Source organism: Saimiri boliviensis, chromosome 9 (assembly GCF_048565385.1).
Source record: "Saimiri boliviensis isolate mSaiBol1 chromosome 9, mSaiBol1.pri, whole genome shotgun sequence".
Taxonomy (NCBI): Eukaryota; Metazoa; Chordata; class Mammalia; order Primates; family Cebidae; genus Saimiri; species Saimiri boliviensis.
The window spans coordinates 15,365,902-15,373,833 of NC_133457.1; the positions used below are offsets into that span (position 1 = coordinate 15,365,902).

Genomic DNA, 7,932 nt, shown 5'->3' on the forward strand with positions numbered 1-7,932 from the left:
CCCAGCTACTCAGGAGGCTGAGGCAGTGGAATCGCTTGAACGTGGGAGCGGGAGGTTGCAGTGAATTGAGATTGCACCGTTGCTCTCCAGCCTAGGTGACAGAGCAAGACTCTGTCTCCAAAAAAAGACTATGCATTGGGTATATGGTACACTGCTTGGGTGATGGGTGCACCAGCATCTCAGAAGTCACCACTAAAGAACTTATCCGTGTAACCAAACACCACCTGTTCCTCAAAAACCTATTGAAATAATAAATAAATATGTTGAAATCTAATCCCCAGTGTGTTGGTATTAAGAGGTGGGTCTTTGGGAGGTGACTAGGCCATGAGGGTAGAGCCCTGTGAACGGGACCAGTGCTTGCATAAAAGCTCACCTTCCACCATGTGAGGACACTGGGCACCATCCATGAGGAACAGGTCCTCACCTCACGGAATTCATTGGCTCCTTGACCTTGGACTTCCCGTCTTTCAGGTCTGTGAACAAGACATTTTTGTTGTTCATAAATTACCCAGTTTAAAGTATTTTGTTACGGCAGCAGGAATGAACTAAGAGAAGTGAGTTGTATGACGGTGTGTGGTTACACTTTTGTCAATTATGGTAGGAGGATTTACTCAGAGCCCACATTCTACATGATTGGGTTTTACAATCGGCAGTGTCTCTCAGGAGAATCACAGACTTGCTGTGATCCCGCTGTTGTAGTTAGAATACACTGTGTCCTCACATGGCTCTACCTCCTGGTCAGCTTTTCATTGAGTTGTGGTCTGCAGGGAGGCCAGTGCCTTAGAAAGGCAAATGTAGTGTCTGTCTCTAATGATCTCTTGAAATCTATACAAAACATACATTTTTGTACCTACCAGTCAATAGTATTAAGAAAGATTCGTGATAGTTTTGCTTTGGAGGAGAGAAAAAATATAAATTAGAATCTAGATTATTTATTCCTTCTGGAAGCAAAAGCAAGCAAATATTCAACTTGGGTGGGCTGTGTTCCTTCTTGTGGTGTCTGTAAAGATCTCTTGAAATCAGTACGGAGCATAAATTCTGTACCTACCAGCCAATAGTATTAAGAAAGATTTGTGATCGTTTTGCTTTGGAGGAGAGAAAAAATACAAACTAGAATTTAGATGATACATTCCTTCTGGAAGCAAAAGCAAGCAAATACTCAACTTGGGTGGGCTATGTTCCTTCTTGTGGTATTAAGCAAAAGTGCAAGCAACAGGCACTAACTCAGAAAACCATTTCCATGCTCCTCGGAAGCATCCATGAGAGACTTTTGTTGAATAGCTGCTAATCCAGCATCCAGGGGTTCACAGTTTGTGTTAGCTCCATGGAAGAAGCTTCACAGGAGGCGGAGCTTCTCATTGATAGATGGCTAGATTCATGGCGTTCTTTTTCCTTATTTTCAGCTGCTTGTTTTACTAGGTTATGTTATCCTAACATAGACATATATTTTCATATGTATTGCTAACATAGGGACATATATTCTTGTTTGCCCACATAGTCCAAGTTGAAACCTGCTGTGCCAGCTCCATGAGTAACACTTTCACTCACAAGTGTCCCGGTTTTGACAATAAATTACATGAGCCATTCTAATTTATAATTATAAGGGAATAAAATGCTCAAAAGTGTATGATTGATTGACTGGCTTAAAATAATGTTGTCTTAGTTCTATGTGATGTTATATTTATTAAGCAATTTTTTCAGGCTTTAGTTGAGAGGGCTTCCTAGCTTCAACCCTAGCCTTAGAAAGTTACTTCTTCATCTCTAATTAGGGGCAATGCTAGTATTTCCTTATGGGCCTTATGGGTTTGTTTTGGGGATTAAATCTGTTAATACAGGTCAGGTGCTGAAAACAATGCCTGGTATGTAGGGAGTGCTCAATAAACATTAGTTATTTTAATGTTATTGGAAAATAATCATTCAATGTTAAAAGTTCTAGAAAAGAGTATGTAAAAGACTGGGAAGGAGCAGAAAAGTCAAGGCCTCAAGTAGTATTGCCATCAGTGTAAAATCATGACAGTTGATTTATTTTTTCTCTCTCAGCATGGCACACAGTAAGAGGTGGGATCCAGGTCTGCCCATCTCCCAAATCCTTTCTCATCCATGAGACCAGACCTACTCCCATTGGGGCTGAGCTACAGTGGGTACCAGGCCAGGCAGGGCAGAGACCTGGCTTGTCTTTTTCTGGGGGTGGAGTGGCAGGATTTGGTAGAAGACTGTTAGTGGGAAGGAGGAAAAGAGGGCACTCAGATTTTCAGTTCAGGGGCCTGGGTATATGATGATATTGTAAAATGAGTTCAGGGCTAAGGGGCCTTCTTGAATGGGGTGGAGACAGAAAGTATTGCAGTCTCGGTGACTGCAATACTTTCTTGGACTTTGTAGTCAGACCCCTCAGCTTCAAAACCTGCCATCATCACTTCACTTCTTAGCCAGGTGTGCCTCAGTTTCTTCATCTGTTATAGGACATTTTTATTAAAAGTAAAGCATGTAGTGACTGATGAGCACTATGTAAGAATTGATCATTATTATCACTATTTTTAACTTGCCACTTTAAGGGTTTCTGTGGGAAGTATATATGGTTGTCTTTGAAATAGCATTTGTAGAAAACTTCAAAGCAGGCATCTATTGAAACTTTTTAATAAACTTTATAGAAATCATTGCTTTCTTTTTACCATTTTTGTGATTAATAGAAGTGGCCATGGAAAAGTTTACCCTGTATTTGCCATTTATTTATTAAGACTGTATCCCTTCCCAAATTTGGTTGGTACCTACTGGTATCTAGAGGTCTGGGTTTCTATATTGCTTGAAACCTTGGTCATATTTTTCTCTCTGTCCACAGATGGCTCAAGAATTCAAATCAGCATTCTCAATGTAGGCATTACTGCCCCAGAGATTATTTGTCAATTTCAGTGTATTTTTTTGTTATCCCTATGTTAAGTGGCTGGGGCCATGAATACTTGATAGCAAGCAAAGTATGAGACACAATTCTTACACAGTGAAGAACTGTCCCATGCTGCTTTTGGGAGTGACTTATTAACTTTCCCATGGGTGAAAAGCTTGTTCATCAATATTTGAGTTTATAATTTAAGTCTATTTACATATAAACAAATTTTGTCTGGTTTAATATACATAATATACATCAGCCAAATTTTTCCAAGAATTTAGCTACTATCTACTTTCTATTTGGAATCTTGTTAAGAATTATTTATTTTGGAAAGCCCCATCAATAATAGTAATAATGTAAGTTGTGTTTGAGTCAGAAATATTTGTGTCTGTTAAATCCACATAATTAAATGTATAGATCCAAGCATCTGAGCACTTCATGTTGAATGAATGACATTATTTCAAATAGCTGTGCTTAAGCATTTACATATTACATGTCATTATAAATTTTTCTCGCTGTTTTCCCTTTGAATTACGATCATGGTTACATATACACTTATAGGCAGGCAGTCTTTGATTTCACAATTCTGACACATATTTGAATTATTATGATTTAGTTCAATAATAGCAGTCTCCTTACAACAGTCCAAATTTTAGTTACCACAGTATATTAACTCTAAGTAGTTTCATAAAGTACAAACTTAATTGCTAGCTCTCCAGTTCACAGATTAATACGTAAATAACATACAGGAGTGCCAATCATCTCACTTCTTTCAAAGTCTGTTGGTGATTGGTCACTGCACATCTGTTATTCAATTCATGCACACTCAGCAAAGTGTGTAGTGTTGCCTCCTTGTTTGCCAGTAATAAACCCCATGACATTTTACGAACAGTGATATTTGAAAGAGAGTATGCCAACAAAAATGAAAGTTCCAGAGAGAAATGACAAGTGATAATAAGGAAGTAAAATTTGAATCACAGGCATATGGAATTACAAAAGAAATAGTTAACCAGAGGAAGGTTAAATCTCTACAATATGCTATTAGATGAAGTTAGTCCAGGCAAAGTTATTAATATCTGCAATGAATAGATCAGATGTTCTAGAGAAAGTGATGCTTACAAGAAACTTTACAGTTAAGGAATTCTTGAAATATTTCACAACATTGAAAGCACAAAGGATAAAATGTTGGAATTTGGCTCAAACTTACAAAGGAACATGACAATTCTATAAGGCATAGAAAAAGATACTCACTCTGTATTATAAGTTATATACTGAGATGAAGTCAAGAACTATTCAAAGACCATGGTATGGTGTTCAGGCTTTTTGAAAAATACGTAGAGGTAATTCATTGCTGGATATAACTGACACACAGCTTTCTATGTTAGAAAAGATGTTTTGCTTTAAGCTAGCAGTAACCATCTTAAGCATTGGATACAGTTTCTTAAGACTGTTTAAAAGCTATAATAGGTTAAGGGGCTGATTTACATTCTTTATGCTAAACTTGTTAGCCCCAGTTATACATGCTATGTGTTTGTCTGCATATGTATTTATGTAAATATATCCAGAATGTTGGAAATGTTAACATTTAAACTTACACATAGACTTGGAGACTTGGGGAATCTGGTATCTATTTGTAGATTCTTGTTCATAGGCTGATTAAAGCAGATGTATGGGCCAATTCTAGGAGTTGCTGGGGAGTCTGCCCAGACTACAACCTCTGAATATTCTGAAACATAATAATAATTATTATTATTTTTGAGACAGAGTTTTGCTCTGTCACCAGGCTGGAGGCTGGAGTGTAGTGGCATGATCTCAACTCACTGCAGCCTCTGCCTCCGCCTCCCAGATTCAAGCATTTCTCCTGTCTCAGTCTCCCGAGTAGCTGGAATTACAGGCACATGCCACCATGCCCAACTAATTTTTTATTCTTTTAGTAGAGATGGAGTTTCACCATGTTGACCAGGCTGTTCTCGAACTCCTGACTTTGTAATCTGCCCACCTTGGCCTCCCAAAGTGCTGGGATTACAGGCATGAGCCACTGCGCCCACCTGTACTGAAACATAATTCAAAGAGAAGTTGGCTAGTTTACTTTGATTAAGAATGTTTGCATTAACTGTTTGAGGCCAGTTTGCTTTTATTAAGAATGTTTGCCTAAAGTAAAATAAAAGGAATTTCCAATTTAGTTCTGTATCTTGAGTTTCCAGTTAAGGATAAAAAGAGATGTGTGTGTCTCAGGGTCATATCATTTTTTCATTTTTATAATTTTAGATGATTTCTTATCATTGTGGCTTATAAGAAGACTTTTAAAATTATTCAGAATGAAAGTTTTATTCAAAATGAATCTCATGAGTTTCTTAATAAGTTGATGGAAAATTATTTTTAACACACTGAGTTTTTTTCTCCCTGTTCAATTCTAGTGATGATTTTGTATACTTTTGAAACCATAAATTATACATTTCTAAAATTTTTCTAAAGTTAATTTAGAAAGAGCAGTCATTATTTGTAGCATTTTCTTATGAAATTCATGTTTTAGTCTTTTTAGTTTTAGTTTTTTTTTTAACATCTGTAACAAAACTCCTTGATGACATTAACCATTCTTGTCAATAATTTCCATATTACATTAAACTAGGCAGCTGTAGAATACACATCTGTATACATTAGCATTAATAAGGATATTTAAAGGAAAACTGTAACGAAGTGCTAGATTGTGTTACTGTGTATTCAAATGCTGTAAATAGGACAAAAATTGAATTTTCTTTGCCTATTTTGTGAATTTTACCACTAGATGGTGATAGAGGACTGGGGAGTGTGCTGAATTCGGCATCTGCTATGATACTTGTATTATGTTGAAAATCGAAAATGTTTGTTCTTAAGTATTTAATTTTAGAAGTCATTTAGGGGTATCCAGAGATTCTTTTATATATCATGCTGAGCACAATATCTTTTTATATGGCATGTGCTTAGTGTTTTATTGATTTGTTACTTGGCTTCTTGTGGTGTTGAGTCTGGGGATAATCTTTATAAGATTTAAATGGTCCCTAAGCTTTATTTTATCCTTGTTTTCTTAATTTATTTTTTTTCTAGTATATCATATTTCCTCATGGTGTTTATGAAATTTCTTGATGTTTAAGCTGTATTCATTCTCTTGTTTGTATGTTTACACAGACACAAAAATTTTGATGTAAGTATTTAAATTTATACATTCCCCTAGGCACCATTCTCTTGAAACTTTGGTTGAGAAACAAAATACTATCATACTATTTCAAATTGAGAATAAAATATTTATGAAGTGGTTTAATGAATATAACAATAACACACACATTGAAGATTTTCTACAAGATCAGTTTCTCTGAATGTCAGTTTTATGAAGAAGAAAAAAATTTCCTTTTGGAAATTCTCTGAATATGTTCCTCTTCTGCATAAAAGGAAGAATAAATACACTATTTATTGCTTTCTGGGAGGATTGGGAAATACTGAATGTAATTCAAAAGCCCTAGGTAAGAAATTTTGGATTTCAAAAAAATTCCCAAATGCTAATTTTGAAGAAGGAATCAAATATAATTATTTTCTTCAACTTTAATAGAGTATCATGTTATTTCTGACACTAACCTCATATATTATTCCTATTGATGTTATTTTGCTCATGTAAATGATTCATTCTTGATTAGCCTGTATAAATATTTTTCATGCCACAGCATGGGAACTAGTATGAAATATAAGCAGTGTGATATTGATGGGTTTTTTTAATATGATTTTTTTAATGGGATGATAATGTTCTCTGTGTTTTTAGGCAATGTTTCAAGATATTCCATTGATGTGATAATGTCATGTAAGAGAAATAAAGCTACCATCATATTAAATGTGCCCACTAACTATATAGCAGTCTAATTTTAGAAACATTAAAGTGGGATTTAAATGTTTTGAAGACCTCTTAGAATTAAGGTCTGAATAAAAGGGTTAAATGAGATATGGGGTAGAGAGTCCCAAAGTACTTGGATTATAGACGTGAGCCACTGTGCCCAGCCTGCTCCTCCTTTTTATATAGGGAAGCTATAATTTACCTGTGGCTTTATGGGGAAAATGGAGAAAAGAATTGGCTTTTCAAACTGCCCTTTCTTAATTAGCTGATCTAGAACTCCAGAGCTGAACTCCAGTGCTGAATGGAGCCAGTTGAGTTAAAGAGATCATATATTTAATAGCATATGTAAGTAGAGAAGCAGATAATAGTATTTTTGAGATTATTGACTGGGATCTGTGGTGTGGTAGGGACAGAGGATGGAGAGGATAGGACATGTTGTACTGAAGGTATTTTCCCAGCCACAATATTGCTCCTCCTTTTGTTTTTTTTTTAAATGCAGTTTTGCTTTTTTGCCCAGGCTGGAGTGCAGTGGCGTGATCTCGGCTCACTGTAACGTCCACCTGCCGAGTTCAAGAGATTCTTTTATCTCAGTCTTCCAAGTAGCTGGGATTACAGGCATGTGCCACCACACTCGGCTAATTTTTGTATTTTTAGGAAAGACAGGGTTTCACCATGTTGGCCAGGCTGGTGTCCAGCTCCCGGCTTCAGGTGATCCACCCACCTTGGCCTCCCAAAGTGCTGGGATTACAGGCATGAGCCACTGCGGGCCTGGCTTACTCTTCTCCTTTTTATATAGGGAAGCTGTAATTTACCCATGCCTTTTTGGGGAAAGTGGAAAAAGGAACTGGCCTTTCACACTGTCTTTTCTTAATTAGCTGATCTAAAATATGACTATCTTAATCTAGCTAATGACACACAATTGAGGGCAGGGTTAGCTATGCAACTGACCAAGTGAGGTATATATAAATTTATGCACTTAGGTATCCATTGCGTTTATAGAGTTGGAATCTTGGTGGAGAGACAGATATTTTGATAGAAGTCCTCAGATAATCCTTTTAACGCCTTTGCCTCTCTGCCAAGCCTGATTGACTTAGAGTAACATACTAGACACAGAGTAAGATACTTTGTAGTCCCTGAGTCCTTTTCCTGTACTTGGCCATGATAGTCATTGTTGAACTAAGTTATTCTTGTG

General features: G+C 36.5%; 1 protein-coding gene across 9 annotated transcripts in view; it reads left to right on the forward strand.

Moving 5' to 3' along the window:
• Positions 1 to 7,932, forward strand: part of MED12L (mediator complex subunit 12L) — a 361,238-nt gene that overhangs the window by 209,628 nt on the left and 143,678 nt on the right. The window lies entirely within an intron of this gene.